This window comes from Schistocerca piceifrons, chromosome 3, assembly GCF_021461385.2.
Source record: "Schistocerca piceifrons isolate TAMUIC-IGC-003096 chromosome 3, iqSchPice1.1, whole genome shotgun sequence".
Lineage (NCBI taxonomy): Eukaryota > Metazoa > Arthropoda > Insecta > Orthoptera > Acrididae > Schistocerca > Schistocerca piceifrons.
The window spans coordinates 638,860,495-638,882,647 of NC_060140.1; the positions used below are offsets into that span (position 1 = coordinate 638,860,495).

A 22,153-nucleotide genomic window follows, 5' to 3' on the forward strand; every position below is an offset into this window, starting at 1 on the left:
GCACTTAACACACTCCCAGATAACATCGAGGAACAACAGTTTCAAAAAGAAGTTTTTGCCATAATCACAGACAAAATTGTTTCTCATCTGTATTTTCGCTATGAAGAAATGAGAATCATTTTTGCAACTTTTGAAGTTATTGTCGGAATAAATACAATATAGAAACTAATTAGAATGTATCCTGATGATCTGAGTGATAATCTCACCAAAGAAATTCAAATGTTTAAGTCACTGTGCGCAGCAACCTCTCGGATTTGACAAAGACAACAGAATACAAATAGGTTCTATTTCTTCTGAATGAAATTTATGAGCTGAGGTTATAACCTGTGTTTCCTGAACTTTGCATTGCACCCAGGATTTTCAGTATCCTACCAGTGACTGTTGCTAGGGGTGAAAGAGGATTTAGTAAATTGGCATTGATCAAACTTACTGACTGCTGACAGTTGGAAATAAATTACATGGCATAGATTTTTGTTAGTGTGTGAAAAAGCTTTGTACTTCATGAATTACTATAACGACAATTAAAAATACATGTTACTAGTATATCAAGTTACTATCTAGCTTATGTTGCAATTAAATGACCTTGGAAAGTGCAAGTGTTAGTGTGGGTAACCTACCTTCAGCGACAGGGACCAATGACCTTGAACGCATGATGTCATCAAGCCACACTTCCTCCTCACCTGCTCTCCCCTTCTGGCTCTCTCCTCCCCCCTTCTCCCTCCAGACAATCACAGTGTAGTATTAAAATGAAACAACCAATCATCATCCAAGATGGTGAAACTAGCCCAGTTTTGCTAGAGGGAAATTTAAAATGCTTCTGCCCTATCTTCACCCAATCAAAAATAGAAGATGATGGAACACGCTCAAATGTGCTCTATGTTCCCTCACCCACTCCCTATTCTCTTCAATAAATTATTGTGAGGTATTAAAACGATGCACATAAATGGGACGAAGCTGCATTATTTCATTTGAAAATGAAAGATAATTATGTGCACTTACATACCTTTAGCGTGTCATAAAGTGATATAATGGTCAAAGATATGTATTATTTACATAAAAATGTGTACGCATACATATCTCTGGCATCACACAAAAACGACTTAAGGTCAAATATGATGGATTACATACATGACTATCAGGCTGCCTTAGAGGAGCGCTACAGCATAAGATTACAGCAGAGATGTAAATAACAGCAGAAATCCAAATAGGAACATTGATAGAGAGAAAAATGTACACACACACACACACACACACACGCACAGGACATCGCTAAATTACACTGTAAAAAATTTCCCCCATCCATCTGTGCTGCTACCAACACCACCATTGTGATAGGAATATGACAGTTACGCATTTTATTTTAAATAAATAAAATGCGAAGAAAACTCCTGTGGCCGTGCACACCTGTGCCACTACCGCTGCTTCCTCTACTGCGATGTGCTCCTTTCTGGATCCGCTATACTTCTGTTTGTTGAGCCATTGGTCCGTCGTAGTGCTGCTACTGTCCGTTATGGCTCATACTGCTACTAACGCACGCGTGTGTGTGTGTGGACAACTATACAAACCATTAACCTCCAACCTTGCAAACTGCAAGAACGGTGGTCCTCTCTCTCAAGTCAACATACCAGACAGTTCAGGGACCAGCCAGAGACACTAGTCTTGAGACACGCGCTCTTCTAATTTTATATAACTAGTCTCTTAGTCATTTACTAGAAATGATTAAACTTATCTGTTACTAGCCCCAAGTAAGAAAAATTTGTATTTACATTTCATTGCGCTGCTACCATCACTTAACATCTGTTCCTGTTACCATGGAAACATTATATGTTTGGTAACACCCATATTAACTCTATTCTCCCATTGTCGTCATTTCATGAGATGCATGTAGGAGAAAATAAATCCAATGAGGTGACAAAAGTCATGGGGTACCTCCTAATATCGTGTCAGGTCGCCCTTTGCCCTACACAGTGCAGCAACTCGAAGTGGCATGGACTCAGCAAGTCGTTGGAAGTCCTCTGCAGAAATATTGAGCTATGCTGATTGAACTATGCTGCGTCTAAAACCATCTGCAATTGAGAAAGTGTTGCTAGTGCAGGATTTTGTGTACGAACTAAGCTCTCAGTTATGTTCCATAAATGTCCAATGGGATTCATTTCGGACGATCTGGAAGGCCAAATCATTCACTCGAATTGTACAGACTGTTTTTCAAGCCAGTCGCGAAAAATTGAGGCCTGATGACGTGGCGTACTGTCAGCCGTAAAAATTCCATCGTTTTTGGGGAACATGATGTACATGAATGGCTGTAAGTGGTCATCACATACCCGAACATGTTAATACAGCCCACACCATTATGAAGCCACCACCCTCTTGCACAATGCCTTGTTGACAGCCTGTGTCCAGGGCTTCTTGGGGTTTGCACCACACACGAATCCTACCATCAGCGCTTAACAACTGAAATCTGGACTCATCTGTTCAGGTCACGGTTCCAGTCGTCTAGCGTCCAAACGTTTTGGTCACGAGTCCAGGAAAGGCACTGCAAGCGATGTTGTGCTGTTAGCAAAGGTACAGTGTGTAAACTTTTAGATGGCAGACCTCTCCCTAGTTCTGAATCGGCAGAAGTCGGTAAACGTCGGGAGGCACGCAGTTTCGACTGCTGCCAACATTACGTAGCTGTGTTGTACAAGGTAGCCATTGTCGTCTGCTCCGTTATTGTTTTGCGATGTACTGCTCTGCGTGGTTTTATATACTTTTTTTAACACGTTTACGAAACGTGTTGCGAATAGTGTTAGTAGTGAAGAAATAATAGAAAAAAAGTCATGCCTGACGCGGCACTTTTTCACGCATCTCGATGTTTACCTCGTCATATCGCCTGAATTATATGTCGTAAAGAGACATAAATTTGCCGGCGCATTTATTGATGTATGTGGATACTGTATGCGAAATATGTTGCGATTGGAGTTAATAGTAACGAAAAAATACATTAAAACGTCATGCCTACTGCGGCAGATTTTCGGTATGTACTGAGAAAATGTAGTAAGCGACCACCTTTTTTTTCTTTCATTATTTTGTGGGGGGTGTCAGCGAGAAAAATTTTCGTAAAGTTTTCAAATTGTATGTAACGTTTGTTGCTAGTCGCTAAGTGCTCTCATTCTAAAATAGTGGATGCATAAATCTGAGTATTTTCCCGCGGTGGCATTTCGTTGTTTATGACGTCATACCTCCTCAAGAATGTGTATTATTTCTTTATTTCTTCCTTTTTTTTCGCCTAGGAACCTTTGTGGGCGTACGGAGAACAAATCACCAAAATTTCATCGCAATCGGATGAATGATTTGGGAACGCAGAGAGGGCAGACATACATACATTCATGTTTATATATAGAGATTGACAGTTACGTTATACTATATGACCCGTTAAAGTATATTTAAATTGTATAATTAATAGTTTAATATTGCAGGGAATGAAAAAAAATTGCGAGCAGTGAGAATCGAAGACGCTGTCCTTGTGAGCAGAGTGTAATCTGTATAAAATTAATGCCAGAAAGAGGACATTAGTAATTTTGGTTTGCATAGTAGAATCCTCTGGAACTTGCAATAGACAACACTCCAACATTGACGAAGTGCCTCCCCTTTCAGATGTACATTCTACACTGTGTGATCTACACTTGCCAACGAAATATGATCAAAAGTATTTGGACAACTACTACCAAACATTAATACATTGTGTGTCTACCGGTCACCAATATACATCAAACCTAGGTCTACAGCAGAAAAGTACTTACATTACTCTAATGCTGTTATGTTAGGTACGGGATGCATACATCACTGTTCTACCAGTTAAGCACAGATCAGAAATATTTCTGGAGTGAGCACTGCGTTCTGCAAATGTTGTCAACATTAAGCTGGAATTATCACGTGATCTTGGGACGACGTTGGTCGTTTAAGGCCAATTCACACTGGCCATCAAGTCACCTCACGCCATGCAAAGTGACGTTCCAGAATGCATTTCAAATGACGACATTCACACAGTTCGTCAATGAACCATGCGCCATCTCACGCCACGAGAAGAAAGTTTTCCCGGTGTCGTCTTCTGCAAACACTAATGCTGTAGTAGTAGAATTTGTGCTTCTATTTCTTCGTACTCTTTATTTTCTTATTGTGCTTTACTTTCGTCGCAAACTGGAAATGTTACATGACGACTTCGATGTTTTTTTCACTGAGTGTTCTTAACACAAGCCAGGTCAGATACCTGAAAGCGAAACATTATTTAGGTTTAACAATAGCAGAACAGAGTGGCCACCTACAATGTACGATTTATCGTACATCGTATATAAATTGGAACATAAGCTGACAAAGCAATTTAACATTTTAAGTGAAATGGCTTTAATGAAGGAGGAAAATGCGAATGGTTGTGATTTTATTAGTTATACAAGAAAAAAATGGTTAAGGTAAAGAGGCTCTATTTATTCCTTTACAGCTATTGTTTGATGTGTTTGTACGTATATATTTTTTCCCTAGCAAATTAATGCCGATGTTTTAAAATGTTGTTTCACCCGCGGCCAAGAACAAAATGCTATGAAGTTTACTTTTGTCATTAATAAACTTTGTCGTCGTTAATTCCCCAATACTGATACTAGGCCCTACACACTGACTTTTTGTATCACAGATGGCGACTCGAAATCTCACTTTCACCTTCCGGCACTGGGCTCAGCAAACTAATGTGTAGCGTAAATACAGGCTGACATAACGGTGCCGTGTCGTGACGCCCGTAGATATTTCTCTTCAAACCTAAGAGCCCAGTTTAATCCAGGTATCAAATGCAAATTGTTATGGTGTCGACAAAACATCTATACCAAATACACAGGACCAACGAACGGAATATGCCTGTACTAGTATTATAATGACACAAAAAATTTATAGGACGCATTGCGGACAAAGATACTTTGTCCGCGTCACGTGACCACAGTTGCAATGATTATTGACAAAACAAAATCAATTCTGCGCATTTGAATGCTCTCTCCATAGATATTTCTACTCTATGTATTTAAGTAGCAATAATTTATAATCTCTCATCACATCTGATGACTTCTTTGGAGCAATGATGATTTCAGATTACAACAACGTATTACTACTTTTCTCTTTTTTGCCTTGTTTTAATAGAACTACTTTTTTAGATCAAATGTAATAGTCTGACTACAAATGTGTTATTTGTGATGAAGAAAAGACTCATGTATGTGAAACATACAGTCATAATGGGGTTAAGTCTGGAGTAATCAGTTTAGAAAACAACTTATTGTTGTAGAGCAATCTCCATTTTTTGTCCGAAATACTTCACTTGTTACTGCCCTCTTATTCTCCTTCTAGCCACGATCTGTTAAGATGCTTGTATCAATGTAAGTGTCTTTGAATGAGAATATTCACTAATTTCTGTTCAAACATTATGTCATTTTCTTTTATTTTCTACCACTAATACCCTTCGTGTGTTAGTTACAACTTTTATTGTGGGAGTGCGGGTGAGTCTGATTGTATGAAGGCGAATAACCGGCTTGGGCGATGTCTGTTTAGCCATCATTAGGACTATCTCTCTGACATCGCTATGAATTATTGTAATTATTTGGGCCTTCCTGCCATTTATTATAGGAAGTCAGATATGCTAATGTGAAAGACATTGGCACACTTCAGACATTCGAAGCTGACTCGGTCGCACAAATAAGAAGCCAAACCAGTTATTCCCGAAGCACATACTATTTCGTGCAAATTGAAACTTTCATCGTCAGCGTAATTCTCCAGTAGAGTTAAACTGGCAACGGTTCATACGGCTAGTAAAAAAAAAAAAAAAAAAAAAAAAAAAAAAATGGTTCAAATGGCTCTGAGCACTATGGGACTCAACTTCTGAGGTCATTAGTCCCCTAGAACTTAGAACTAGTTAAACCTAACTAACCTAAGGACATCACACACATCCATGCCCGAGGCAGGATTCGAACCTGCGACCGTAGCGGTCTCGCGGTTCCAGACTGCAGCGCCTAGAACCGCACGGCCACTTCGGCCGGCGGCTAGTAAAATAGATCTTTAATATGTTATACGTGTAATTTTATTTCAGAACGTGTGTGTTTGATGATTGTTTCTTTTTTCACGCATGTCAATGACACGTAGTGCGATGCTAATTTTGAAAGCAGTTCTGTGTGACTAAATGTCTCGAAAGTCATGCAAACTTCATATAGGTAAAGTGTCCTGCGATGAATCTCTAGTGGACAATTTATTACTATGACGTACGGTTTTAGTTCTATAAATATTGTAAATAATGATGTCCTGTGGTATCAGTTTTGACAGTTCTGAGTCAAAATCACAACCTTACGGTTAACAATTTAAAATACAACTTTACTGGCGCCGAAAGCCATTATTCACATTAGAGATATTTCTAGGTTCCGGCGCTGTGTTTTATTCGTGTATCCATGATATTAGCCGCATTCAAGATCTGCTTATCGTTAATTTGATATGTTCGTTAACGGTACATCAATTAATCGTTCTAGCACTCTCCAATGCGGTCTTAAATAGAACAGTCGGCTGCCGAAAGTCAGAGGTAGTAACATCGAAGCAAGTATTACAAGTTGTACCTGTAGCTGTAATACGCGACAGCTGAACAGTTAACTTGCAATAGGAAACAGTTGGCGTTTTATGTGCTGTTCTTGACATTTAACTTCATTTTTCAGTCTCGATGTCTTCTTGTATCCTTCGACGTTTAAGTTTTCACTTTTGTCAAAGCTCATAGCTCCATTTCACAGTATCAAATTCATACACTGACTGACCTTGAGTAACTATTATTTCTGGAGTCACAATGACAAAAATTATGTTTCCCATCAGGAAAGGAATTTATGCTGTGGCTACGTTTACTCTGCATTGCGTACGGCCACGTGCACACAGCTTTCTTTGTATTCTATCCGAAACATTCTTAGGACTGTAGCAGAGATCAAGCACATAAATTTCTGTGCCCTCAACGGGTCGATTTGGAGGTTAAATGTAGAGCAGTTAAAAACTGTTTGCATAAACTGCAAGTTATTTGTGGATGACGTTGTCGGCAGCAGGGTGACCCCCCACCTATTGGTTGTCGGAGGGCCATTTGTTCAAAATATCTACACAGTTATGTTTTCCACTTTTAAAAATGAATGTAATACATAAATTGCTTAACCGGATGATAGGCCAGCGGGTCTGTATAACAATGTAGTCTTTCGCGTGGAGTTTAGCTATATGTGTTCAAAAAGTAACTGCGCTTTCGAGGTCGATGCTCACATAGCCTCGAAGAGCATGAAACTTCTGAGGATGTTCGGTGTAACTTCAGGTCAATAAGCTGGGATGAAATGGAGCCATATCAGACCAGTATAAACATTAAACATTACACATTAACGGCACCAGTCATTAAGGCCTAAGTCCATACATTACGGAAACATTATGAAACTTTAGGGAGCCCCTGTAAGGGTAGAAGGAGCAAATCTGCTGACCGAGGTAGCCTTGCGACTGACTGATGTATATTCAGCGCTTTACAGATCATTACTTGACAGTTTCATAGTATACTTTATGTATGTCACTTTAAAATGTCCTCTCAACTAATTGCGCAAATAACTTGAACAAAACGTTCCAATCTACACACAATCAGTTTGGAGCTGTACTTACAATCACAACGTTCGGAGGAGACGTTCGAGGTGCTCAGCTGGACAGGCGACTAGCATGCGCAGAGCCGCGTCGGCACGCACCTGCGAGCGAAAGCGGCCACCACCGGGGCCAGCCCATCGATTTCTGTCGCGTCGTCAACACAGTCGGTCACCACAGCGACAACTGCGGCTCGCCAGGTCACACAGTACATTCTCGTTCTCTTTTTCTTTAGCAATTTACGTTGCAAAGGGTAAACAATGCTGTGCAGGCATGCATCAGACGGCTAGTCGTCGGAAGATATTACTGAACCTATCAGGGCAGAGCAGCATCCTCCATTAATACTATTATTATTTTGAAGAAACAGATTTTAATATATATACAAAACTTCATGAAAACAAAGTATGGAAAAATTAAAAGAGTTGATAGATTCAAATACCTGGGGGAGTGGATCCAAGCCAATGGACTGGATAACACAACAAATAAAGAAAGAATAAAAAAAGTTAGAATTTTCATATAAATTAACACAAAACTGCTACAATAAGAAATCAATATCCATTCAAGCGAAGATTAAACATTATAATTCAGTTATTAGGACACAAGCAACGTATGGATCAGAGTGCCTAAAATTGAATAAGAAAGGTGAATTAAGAGAACTAGAAAAAAGAGAGAGAAAAATACTAAGAAAAATTCTAGGACCTGAGAAAAACAAGGAAAATAGGTGGATTAAAAGGAGAAATGAAGACCTATACAAAAATACAGAAAAGATCACAGATACAATGAGGAAGAGACGGCTAAAATTTTATGTACATTTAAAAAGAATGGAAAAAACACGGATTACAAAGAAAATTTTTATTTACGTTAGTAAACTGAAAAAAACTGTAAGGTGGATAGAACCAGTAAAGAAAGACGCCAACAAAATAGGTGTTACAGAAGAAATAATACGTGACAGGAATCACTTTAGGCTACTTATAGAAAACGCAAACTATGAAGAAGATGAGCCAAAACCTCGACCCAAGAGAGTGTGGACAGATGAACAGAGACGAGCAGTTGGCGAGAAAATGAAGTACTGGGAAGAACGGAAGAAAAAGAAACACCATAAGTCTTAAGTTGTATGCGGTCCATAGCTGGCCAAATTAATAAATAAAAAAAAAATAACATCTACATATATACTCCGCTAGCCGCAAGAAGTGTGTGGCGGAGGGCACAATTCGCGCCAAAGTCATATTCCCCCCCCCCCCCCCCCCCCCCCCCCCCCTCTGTTCCACTCGCGTATTGCGCGACGGAAAAACGACTGTCTGAACGCCTCAGTACGACCTCTTATTTCCCTTATCTTTGAATGGTGATCATTGCACTATTTGAAAGTTGGTGGTAATAATATATGCTCTACATCCTCGGTGAAGCTCCGATTTTGGAATTTAGTGAGCAGCCCCTTCTGTTTAGCAGGTCGTCTATCTGCAAGTGTTCCACTTCAAACTTTCTATGAGATTTGTAACGCTCTCGGGATGGCTAAATGTACCAGTCACGAATCTTGCCGCTCTTCTTTGGACCTTCTCAATCTCTTGAAGCAGACCCAACTGGTAAGGGTCCCATACAGACGAACTAAGGTACTGTAAGCTATTTCCTTTGCTGAAGGACTGCATCGCTTCAGGATTCTACCAATAAACCGCAATCTAGAGTTCACCTTACCTGTTACTTGTGTAATCTGGTCGTTCCATTTGAGATCATTTCCAACAGTCACACCCAGATACTTGACGGACGTTACCGCTTCCAAAGACTGGGCATTAATTTTGTACTCCTACATTAATGGGGATTTTCGCCTTGTTGTACGCAGTAGGTTACACTTACTAATATTGAGAGATAACTGCGTCATTACTACACGCATTTATTTTCTGCAAATCCTCAGTGATTGGTTCACAACTTTCGTGTGATGCTACTTCCCTGTAGACTACAGCATCATCGGCAAATAGTCTAATGCTGCTGTCAATACCATCAACCAGATCGTTTATGCAAATCGTAAAAAGCAACGGACCTATTAAGCTGCCCTGGGGCACACCTGAAATTACGCTTGTTTCTGTTGAAGTCACCCCATTCAGGACGACATACTGCTCCTTGTCTGTTAGAAAACTTTCTATCCAACCGCATATGTGATCGGATAGACCGTATGCGCGCACTTTTTGGAGCAAGCGACAGTGCGGAACTGAGTCGAACGCCTTTCGAAAGTCGAGAAATATGGCATCAACCTGGGAGCCGGTATCTAGAGCCTGTTGTATATCATGCACAAAGAGGGCCAGCTTTGTCTCGGATGACCGCTGTTTCCTAAAACCGTGCTGGTTTCTGTAGATGAGCTTCTCAGAGTCTAGAAAGGTCATTATGTCTGAACACAAAATATGTTCCATGATTCTACAACAAATCGATGTCAGTGAAATTGGCTGGTAATTATGTGCATCCGATTCTCTACCCTTTTTACAGATTGCTGTGACCTGGGCCTTCTTCCAGTCCCGTGGAACTTTCCGCTGTTCCAATGACCTCTGATGGATGGTGGATAAGAATGGTGCTGTATTTGTAGCATAATCACCATAAAATCTTACGGGGATACCGTCTGGGCCAGATGCCTTCCTGGCGTCTAAGTATCTTAACTGTTTTACAATCCCAGATACACTAAACACTATGTCAGCCATTATTTCGTTTGTTCGATAATTGAAAGGGGAAATGCCAAATGGTGTTGCCTTCTTAATTTTTGAAAGCTAGGTTTAGAATTTCGGCCTTCTGTTTATCATCATCAGTTACGTTCCACGTACTGTCAGCAAGAGAAGGTATTGGATTATTCGTAGCGTTCATATATTTTACGTACGACCAAAATTTTTTGGAGCTATTTTTAGAATCTGCAGATAAAATGTTGCTTTCAAATTTGTTAAAAGAATCTCTCACAGTCCTTCTGACAGCTGCTTTCATTTCGCATAATTTCTGTTTGTCAAACGACTGTGCAAAATTCTCTGCTTTCTCAGCAATTTCCTAATATGTTTGTTGTACCAATGTGGATCCTTTCCCTCCCCTATACTTTTGCGAGGCACATGGTGGACAATACCTTTAAATTCCGACCAAAGATGTTCAATGTCTTTGTGTCCCGCAGTGAATGTTTGGAGCTGACTATGAAGATATTCATTAATTAAACTCTTATTTGCTTTCCCAAACAAGAAAATTCTACCCTGTTTCTTTGGTTTTTTTTACATCTTCCACTGACATAGAAACCACAACGAAAATATGGTCGCTAATACCTTCTTCTAGATTAACTTATTCAAAAAGATCAGGTCTGTTTGTCGCCAAGATAGCTAATATGTTCCCATCTCGAGTTGGTTTTCTAACCAATTGCTCAAGGTTGTATTTTGAGAGAGCTCCTAGAATAACTTCACACGAATCTTTACTTCTGCCCCCTGTTATAAACGTGTAATTTTCCAAGTCAATGGAAGCTAGATTAAAGTCTCGGTCTACAACTAATGGATAATTTGGATATTTACTTCCTATGTACTCAATACTTTCCCTGAAACGTCCTGCGACGTCTGTTGCGGATACTGGTGGTCTATAAAAACTTCCTAATACAATGGTCAATCCTTGTCTGATTGACAGATTTATCCAGACTATTTCACAGTCCGACACAGTATCAATCTCAACTGCGTTTAAACAGCTTTTAAGTGCAATGAACACACCACCTCCCATAGCATCAGTCCTATCCTTCCTAAACATTGTCCGATCCGAGTTCAAAATTTCACTACTTTTTATATCTGGTTTCAACCAGCTTTCAGTACCTAATACAATATTGGCATTGCTACTGTTTATTTCGGAGATTAACTCGAGGATCTTGCTACAGACACTTCGACAGTTTACTAACATGAGATTAAGTATTATTCTCTGTATTCACTTCATTACTTGTTCCATACTCATTATTTGATGTAATGCATCGGTCGAACGAGTCTTACACGTGTCACTACTATCGATCAAACGTACTTGCTATAGTCGTAACGTTTTACCACCTGTAAAAAAATCAATCTGTCACCATAATGATGGTATTCTTCTTTACATATTGAATTTTCAGCGCGATATATACTGCCGGAAAGAAATAAAATTAGTACACCTGGAAAGACGACATCGATTTAGATGCGATGACGGCGTATGCCACCTGGAGGACAGTAGATGTACTGATAATAGTTTCACCGTCGTCCACCAACAGATAGCGTAGTCGTACAGCTGTCACAGCACCATATGTACCATTTAACAGGGAATTCTCACAGCCAGAAGGCAATGCAAACGTGTGAAGCAAACAGGCAATCGCGCTTCCTACAGCCAACTGAGCGGTTTTAAAGGAGTCAAATTGTGGCCTTCCAAGTGGCGGGATAGTCCTTCTAGAGAATTACACACACAAGTTGGACGTGCTGCGTCATTTGTGCCACGACGCTGGTATCAGCGGTCACGTGAAAAACTTCACACCCATTGACAACGTTCTGAACGCCCACATAGCGCAGACGCTGGCCAGGAATGTCGTATTCTAAGAGCAGCAGTAGCAGATCGTACAGCTCACACAGCACAGATAAGAGGGTTTGTGAGCGCAGACGCATCGACACGAACTGTTGCGAACCGGTCATTAGCTGTGGAACTATGAGCGCGCACACCTCTAGCCCATCTTCCACTCTCGCCATAGCATCGACGTATACAGCTCCACTGGTGTCGTCAAAGGATCACTAGGAAGATGGAATGATGCGCCGTGGTCTTCAGCAATGAAAGTAAATTCTGCGTGCATGCAAGTGATGGTCGTTTGCACGTACGACGTAGACCTGGTGAGTGCCGGCTCATGGAGTACATTCGTCCAAGGCGCAGTGGCCCCACCCGACACCTTATGATCTGGGATGCGATAAGCTACAACTCTCGTTCATCTTCGGTGTTCCTGGAGGCGCCGCTATCCAGTGCTCGGTAAGTGTAGAATGTTATTAGACGCGTCCTTTTGCCGTTGCAACAGAAAGCTGATGTGCTGCTCCAAAAGGATAATGCTCGCCCACAAACTGTCCATGAAACTCAACGTGCTGTGCAAGGCGAGGAGCAACATTTTTGGCCGGCACGATTTCCGGATTTGTGGAAAGGTCGAGCAGCCATGGCATAACGTATCCCAGGACAGTAGTCCCTATCTTTACGGTCGACTGGATGCCAATATCAGCACCTTCATTGCCGCCTTTGGACACTACAGCACGTACTGATATGGATGTTTCAGCACCTAGTACCGCTTTTGGTATTGCTCTTAAATGTAATTAGTTCATATATTCCACATGTGCTGTTACAACAATATATCTTGAGTAAATTAAAAACCTTTAAAAGGATGTGCTAATTTTTTTTGCTGCAGTGTATTTTTTCAAACGACTAATGACCTGGCAGAGAGCTTTGATGGTTTCTTTATCAGGGGAAAGAGGAAGAAATCACTGGATGATTAGCTATCCATAATGACTGTGTAGGTATGTAGACGAAATCTCACAAGTACTGCGGATACTATGGGTCTAAAGTTGGGACCAATCTCGAGTACACCATTGAATCATTGAATGAGGAAGTAATCTGTTGGTGCAAAGATCCGCTAACTTCCATCCTCCACTTAACAATTCCACATCCGTTCCTTCCCACTAAGAATGGGAAGATATATACAGGGCTTGGCGATAAATGCGAGTGACAGAAGTAGGACATCCAGATGGCCGATCGTTTGTAAAAAATAAATAAATAAATAAATAAATAATATTTATGGCGGGTGCTTCGCGAGGCATGAGCGATGTTTTGTACAAAATGGTAATTCGAGGGCTTTGATTTTGAGTCCCTCTGGGATACGGTAATTCGAGGTCCGTGGGTTCGAGGCCCTCGGGGCTAACCATTCTTCTTCTTTCATTTTCTTTTTTAAGGTTCCGTGCCTTAGTCCGTGTGGTGTCACCGCCAGACACCACACTTGCTAGGTGGTAGCTTTAATCGGCCGCGGTCCATTTAGTACATGTCGGACCCGCGTGTCGCCACTGTGTGATCGCAGACCGAGCGCCACCACAAGGCAGGTCTCGAGATACGATAGAGCACTCGTCCCCAGTTGTACGACGACTTTGCTAGCGACTACACTCACGAAGCCTTCCTCTCATTTGCCGAGACAGTTAGAATAGCCTTCAGCTAAGTCCATGGCTACGACCTAGCAAGGCGCCATTAGCCTTACATAGTTTGATAGTTATCGTATGAAATGTCTCATCAAGAACGTTGTAAACCAACAAGAAATAAAAGTTAAGTATTCGAGGAGCTGCATACTTTTCTTATTAGAATTCACTACTTATCCTGTTCCAGAATTCACGTCAGTCGGCGTGTGTGTACGCGTGCCTTTCTTTCGGCTACCCGTCACTGTGGACTGGCTGCTTTGTCAGTCCACTACAGTCCGTAAATACGAAACCCTTATATAATAGTTTTGTTGTTCGTCTGTCTGTCCATCCGACTAAGTTAAAAACACTTTTTCTCAGAAGGGCATAGAAGTCTGAAGTACAAATTTCTGTCACATATTGAGATCTATGGCCCCTTGGCAGCGTAAAAATTTTAAGCTTCAAAGACAGTGCAATCAAAAAATACGGTCATTTATGTGACATATTTTGATACTCGAAAACTTACTCATCAAAACCTATGAGGTGTATCCAATTGACCTAGAATCAAGAAATTTGTCAGTTTACCATACCAAGTTCGAATTTATGTCACATGCTAAGGTCTATGGTCCCTTGGTGGTGTAAGAATTTTAAGTTTCTAAGTCAATGCAGTCAAAAGGTACAGCCATTTTTGTCACAAATTTTGATACTCGAAAACTTATTAATCAAAACCTATAGGGTGCCTTCCATTGACTCAGAATTATAAAATTCAGCAAGAAGCCAGGTGTCACAGCACAGATAACGGAAAAAATCCGAACATTGTTAATTTGTAATTATATCACACGAAAAATAGTATTTTTTGGTCTTTTTTTTATCCGTCTGTTTGTCCGTATTTCATGACCCCTTTCTCTCTGGAAGTGGTTGGCGTCTCAAGTTCAAATTTTTGTCCCTTATTAAAATCTTCGGTCATTTGGCGGTGTAAAAAAATTCAAGCTTCTAAGTCAATGCAATAAAAAGGTTCAGCCATTCATGTCACATGTTTTAATACTCGCAGACTCATTCATCAAAACCTTTAAGGTATTTTCCCGTTGTCCTAGAATCATGAAATTCGGCAGGAAGCAAGTTTTAACAGTACTGTAAGGTGGCAGAATAAATGGTCAGATTTGCACCTTACATGAGACCTCTACAAATATCAATGAGAAGGTGAAAATGACAGCTAACATAAATCGACAGTTATGAGAACATTTGCCTATCAATATGTAATGCAAAAAGGGATGGCAGTCAATCGACGGTAATTAACACGCCATTGTGGAGCTGGCTTTCCAAATCCAAAAGCGACTCTACTCGCGTTCCCTGTTCTACCTTCCGCTCCAAGATATGAATTGTATAGGAATGGTGTGTTAATGACCATTGATTGACTGCCATCCCTTTTTGCATTACATATTGATAGGCAAATGTTCTCATAACTGTCGATTTATGTTAGGTGTCATCTTCACCTTCTCATTGCGATTTGTCAAGGTCTCTTGTAAGGTGCATATCTGACCATTTATTCTGCCACCTTACATATCCTCCTCCTTCCGTCTTCAATTATGTACTGGGTCAATCAATGGTTGAGTAACTGATTGAAGACAATTCAAAATAGGTTCAACTGTTGACTAGCAATTGAAATGTCTACTGACCAACTTCCTACTCTAAATTTCAGTGTAATTTACGCAGTGGTCCTATTCAGTCTCCTTTATTTACCTCGCACCTGATTTTCTGGCCTTTTGAACAATTCTATTGAACTAGTGAAAAATTTTTTTTCTTTTAAAGGTAGTTGACTATAATAAAATTGTTACTGAAATTCAAACAATGTGCGTATATTTATAAATTTGTATCAGTTGAAAATTGTCCTTTTTATTTTGAGACTGTTCTATTTTATTCAGTTAATTTATGTTAAAAGACGATGGATATGTACTGAAGTTAAGGAAACCTTCATTTAATATTATCTTCCCCACTTTATAAAAAAATGTTACTTTTTCTTTTGGATTACTCATAATCGAAAACATGTTTAATTCTTACAATTAAATTTATAAGCTGTTTCTCAACCGATCTCATGCTTTTACAGCTATAATCCTATTTGTGGCTCTATTTATATTCTCCAGAAATCTTAATTCTACACATCATGATTTTACAAAAATTATTAACATTGACTTTCACAAACACTGAATTTATAAACCTAATTTTTATATTACAAACTTTACATTGACATCCTACAATAGCTACAGTCATTCTTGTTTATTTATCCTATGTATTTGTATGTACACATTACACTCTAAATTGTTAATAGTATTTTTTTACTAACTTAAACAAGTTGAAAAAAACTGCAATATAAGAAAATTTTATTTACATGTCAAAATGAGCAAGCGAACTTCATTAATAAAACTTTATCACTAACACAGGGAAAAGTTTACATTAACATATCTTTAAATAGGATAAGAATTTAAATTGTTGTCCCTTTTTTTTCTAGAGAGTAGTCTGTCACAGACAGTTCTCTCTCCTATCTGTACTATAGTTCACTTTTTCTTCAAGTGTTTCGACGTGTTTCCATCGAACGTGGAATGACGGTCGGCTGTGTGCCTCACCGTGTCTCCTTTGAGTATGGTATGACGCTTGGTATGCGTCTCGCTGCGTTTCCGTTGAGTGTGGCATGACGGATGCCCGTGCCTCGCCGTGTTCCCATCGAGAACGGAATGATGGTCGGAAACAAGAAAGGTCCGCTTCCACATTCGTCGAATCCTTATGCCACTTCACCGTGGGTCATTTCGTCGGTAGCATTCTCGCTTCCCCCGCTCGGGTTCCGGGGTTCGATTCCCGGCGGGGTCAGGGATTTTCTCTGCCTCGTGATGGCTGGGTGTTGTGTGATATCTTTATGTTAGTTAGGTTTAAGTAGTTCTAAGTTCTAGGGGACTGATGACCATATATGTTAAGTCCCATAGTGCTCAAAGCCATTTGGACCATTTTTTTTTTTTTTTTTTTTTTTGACTTGTTCTCTTCCATCTTTCTGGTATTCCGTTTGAAAGCGTTGCAATCTGCCATAAAGAACATTGAATATATATGCTGTTAGAACAGTTAAATTATATTCTCGCTGATAGTTAAATGTTATAATGAACTTTTATAGGAAGGGATTTGAAAAGGTTTCTGGATCTCTTCTGGTCCAGGCTCTTCTTTCTTCCAAATCTTCTGCGTTGTGTCTTCTGTTCTTGGTGCTTCTTGCTGTCTTCTTAGTTGTGTCTTCGTTCTCCTCTGGACCAGGAGTTAGGATTGAAGATCTGTTTAACATCGTTATCTTTTATCCGTTCTTATGGCGACTTCTTCACAGTTGTTGTCGATTCTTCATTGTAATCGGTTGTTCACCTAGATAAGTTGAACAGACTACCATCCTTTTCCTGCTCCGTCCCATGTGTTGTCAGGGATGGTGAATTTCGTATGGTCTGATGATAGTTTCCGCTATTCTGCACATTGAGTTACAGGAACGCGTTTCTTCCTCTTCCTGTGATGAATCTAAACTTCTGCTCGTCCTCGTCGTAATATTTCCGCCTCTGTTCCGGTTCGGTGGACATTCTTTTTCCCTTCTTATGTAGGTTTGAATAGCTTGCGATAGAAGTTCCAAGTGACTAACACTTTCTCCAAAACCATTGTTAGTAAGCTTTTGGGTGGTTTTCGCAGGAATAAAGCTCACTTCAGAGTACACGTTGCTTGCATTCAGGCTGCGTTGTATCTCTCCAAACGTTTCCACAGAGGAGTTATCCTCTAGGAACGTCGTTTCCACCAAGGCCCCTTCTTTTGTCATCTCGTAAGCTGACGTACCAGGCAGTTACACTCAGTGTTCCTTCCTCTAACCGCTCTCCTCAGTCTCGTTGTCGATATGGCCGCAGTGATACTGCACCTTGGCTGCCGACTTCATCTCCAACATGTGACAATCTTACTTTCCTTACATCCTTAGCTTCCACTATCAAGTTTACACTATCAACTTTCCAAACATGAAACAAAGTCTTTATATGACTTTACAAAAAGTATCATTCATTCTATCAAAATTAGCTTCCCCCTTTTTTTCATTTAACTTAATTCTACTATAAGATAAAGGTCATGGTTTCCTCACCTCATCACGATGGATAGTAAGAGTGAGATTGATGGTGATGACGATAAATATATGTAAGTAACCCTTTCTTTTTTTTCTAACTACAGGTATATATATTATGTTGTTTTAAAAACTTAGCACCTTGACTCCGACTCCAGCGTCTTTTTCTCTGCAATCTCTTCATTTTGTCCTTAGCTGTAACAGAACCTGAGAATACACTTCTTTATTTTTATTTTTTTTTGTCCTTCAAAAACCGTCTCTATTGTTCTTTTGTATTGTTTTTAACTTCGTACTTATCCCTTCCTCCTAATTTTTCCATCGCAAACTTTTAAATTCCTATCTTCCCTCATTGTATTCTTCCATATAGAATCTTTTCTGGGTAACCATAGGCTCCTACTGTTCTACCTCCTGTCACGAAGTAACATGTTTCTTGCATATCTTAATATTTCAATTCTCTTTCCTAATAGTTACCTCCTAACAACTTCTTATTCTTCTTTCTTTCATCTTTCTACTTCTATATCGGATTGTGGTATCTTCCACAAATCCTATATGTTTCACATATTCCCCAAAATATCTCTTCAATTATTTGTTCACCATCCTTGACGGAACAAAAATTAAAATGCCTATCTCCTTCCCTCTTAATCATCTATTTCCTACCTACTTCTTCACTTATTTTCTTCTACATAAATCAACTTGCTCCTTCACACTACGTCTTTAAGAGAGGATCTACTACTATTTCGTTAAACTATCCACATGCTGATCAGTATTTTTCTTCTTCCGTTCAATTCTTTCCCCAGAACACATTTCGTTTGCAGAAGAGTTATATTAGTTGTTACTTTCCTGTCTTTTCATCATCATTACTAATTTACCTCCTTACGAAATTTATGTTATTTAATTAATCTTTTGTCTAACCTTTTCATATATAAAAGAATTTCATTTTCAACGCTGTAACCTTCCCATCGCCTGGTGCTAAATTACAAAATGTCTATGTTTCACTTTAGTAACTGGTGGGAATTCACTTCTAACTAGGTATCACTATTGGTGTTATTAATGGTGCTTTATCCTCATGGCATACTATTACTTTCTCTGTTTCGTATAAACATCTTCTACAGCTTGGTCATCATCATCAATTTTTGTACTACTGTCTTTATTCACCGTTTGTCATCATCTTCGGTCGATTCCCAGTCAAATTGAATCCCAGCATGCTGGTGTTGTATTCGATCTCCCCTTAATCCTACTTTAAAATCTTGCTTATCAAAACTAAGTCTATTTACTTGTTTGATTATACATTTAACTTCATTATTCGATCGAATTTCTTGTGATTGGTCTTCGTACCGCTCATCTAGTCAATTTTGTCTTTTACCTGGGTTTGGTGGCCTCTCCCCGACTTCCTCTATCGGTTCTTTTCGCATGTTTTGTCCCCCTGAAGTTTGATTTTCCCATCCTTTCTGCGTTCTGGCCATTCCACTTCCACTTCAATAACCTGGATTTGGCTGCTGAAAACCTCTAAACCTTCCGCCTTCATTTGCAAGGGGATTGTATCTCCGATCATAGTTATCACCGTAGTTTCTAGGACCAAATCTCCCATTATAATTTCTCGGTCCCCCGAAACTATAATTGTTATTTGCCCTCTGTGCGTTCAAAAATGCTTCAAATGACTCTGAGAACTATGGGACTTAACATCTGTGGTCATCAGTCCCCTAGAATTTAGAACTACTTAAACCTAACTAACCTATAAACATCACACACATTCATGCCCAAGGCAGGATTCGAACCTGCGACCATAGAGGTCACACGGTTCCAGACTGATGCGCCTAGAACCGCACGGCCACACCGGCCGGCTCTCTGTGCGTTACCAAAACCATAGTTATTATTGTCCTCCCCTACTCCTTACAAAACAATTGAAACGTCCCCTTTTGAACAATTATACAGGACTGTGCTTAACCTGACACACATTATTTTTAGCGCAACGCAATCTGACTTTCAAAAATCCCTACAAAAGAATGGCCCTGACTAACATTAACCTATGCATTTCACAAATCGCTTAGCTCACAAAAATCTTGGTTACTCGAACTACTACAATGTATTTACCTTAATAGTCATAATATATATAGCAGTTCATGACAAATTACAAAACTCCGCCATCTCTCTCCCCACATCCACCACTGCTGGCGGCTCACCTCCAACTGCGCAACGCTACGCGCTGTTCACATCCAGCTGCCGCTGCCCAACACTACAATGGCAGACAACAATGCAAACTAGCCACAGACTGCACACAGCACAGCCAGTGATTTTTATACACAGCCTACTTACATAGCCCCCATGCTCCCCACAAAAAATTTTACAAATTGTTTTGGGCAGTGGCCAATAATGATTTGATAAAATTTTTCATAATTACAATAACAAAGATATCAAATGCACACACTTATTGATACAATGTTGGTCAAAAGCTAAAATTTTCTCACAGTCCATAAAGACAGTCCTGATCATTCATCACAGTAACGTTGCAGTAAAAGAAAATGCACACGGAAGTAGTGGATTTCCATGCAGTCTTGAAGAAGTAGTGTTGTCCTTCCAATGGAACGACAGTGCTGACTCTTGACATGCAGACAGGTAATGGGCCACAACAGAGCAAACCCACAGCAGAGTCATTCGAAGTTTTGAAGACTATTGGTAGGTAGGTCATCACAGAGTAGACCCACTGTAGTCCTGGTAGAGAGTATGGTATTGGTGGGCCACCAGAGGTGCAGACCCACTGCAGTCCTTGTAGAAATAATGATATTGATGGATCATCAAAGATGTAGACCCACTGTAGTCCATGTAGAGATAATGGTACTGGTGGGTCATCAAAGATGCAGACCCACTGTAGTCCTTGTAGAGATAATGGTACTGGTGGGTCATCAAAGATGCAGACCCATTGTAGTCCTTGTAGAGATGGCCAGCAGCCATCTGTTGTGACTGTGCAGGTGCACAATCACCATTGAAGAGTCTTGCGGATAATATAGCAAGTCCATAACCACCACTTGTGCACTCACAAAGTTTTTGGAATTGTCCTTAGAACCAGCAATGCTGTTATCCAGTCCCTTGCTGAATTATTAACACACGTGCAAACACTAACAGTCCCTACTTCTCACATATTGTCCATATACTATGACCAACAGAAACGTGCGCAGTGAAATGTAACTTACAAGTTAATAATATGATGAACTGGTGTCAATTACAATTTTATAACATAAGAATGCAATTACAAAGGTACAAAATACATCATTAAAGAACATAACAATACAGATAACATTTGTAGTACAGGTTTTACAACAGAATAGAAATAAACATATACATCAATGTTACAGGAATTATGAGATAGGTAGATGCATAAAAGATCAGAATAAATATTGAAACATCAACTTCACACATGAGCATTAAAACAAAACAGAATAAATAACGTCTAAGCATATTTACAAGGTAAATAACGTATTATTAATGCCAATTATATTTGAGGATAACAGTATTCCTCATCATAGTGAATGTAGCTTAGTATTAGAGAAATTCTATATCATAAGTCTTATCAGATAAACATATAAATACAGGAAAAACATAAATATCCAAGGGTACACAAACATATAGCGGAATAATACAAGGAAAGGACAGGGTTTGTTTTACTGCAGTATTTTGCAAACAAAACTTTCTTTACTTCTCGGAGATCTCCCTTCGTTCTTCATTATTTCCAAAAGTCCTATCTATACCTGCTTTCTGTACTTTTCTCGTATAGCCTCTCAGTGCATTTCTTCAAATTCATTGCAACTCATTCTCTTATAGGCTACCCCCTCTTAAGCTAACTTAAATCTACTGAGCTCAGATGCTAAACTAAGGGACGATGCAATGCAGCAGCACAAAACAATTAACACAAACATCAATGACAAAAAATTTAAATAGGCAAAGCAATTGCAATATTACAACTAATATAAGGCACTGTGCAGCAAACAAGAAAAATAAATCCGTAGTAAAACTGGCTTAATAGCGTAATACAAAGTCCAATTCCGTAACATTATGCCTGGCAATCAGCAGCAGCAAATGATATAACTAGTACCTAAACATGACAAAGCTCAAGCAGAAAAAATAGTACACTAAAGACAACAATGCAGACAAGAGAAATGTATATTCACATCTTAATGTCTATGTAATTAAAGTGGTGCACCACAAGAAGTTATTCTACGAAAAAAGTTACCAAGTACTTGAAAAGAAAATTATATATGCA

General features: G+C 39.6%; 1 protein-coding gene across 1 annotated transcript in view; it reads right to left on the minus strand.

The window, feature by feature from the left end:
• The window catches only part of LOC124789624 (serine/threonine-protein kinase Nek8-like), a 319,457-nt gene extending 311,737 nt beyond the window's left edge, over positions 1 to 7,720 (minus strand). Inside the window, exon 1 of the mRNA XM_047257042.1 lies at positions 7,666 to 7,720. The gene's annotated coding sequence lies outside the window, so the exon portion shown is untranslated. The remainder of the gene's footprint in view (positions 1 to 7,665) is intronic.
• Positions 7,721 to 22,153: the final 14,433 nt, after the last annotated feature.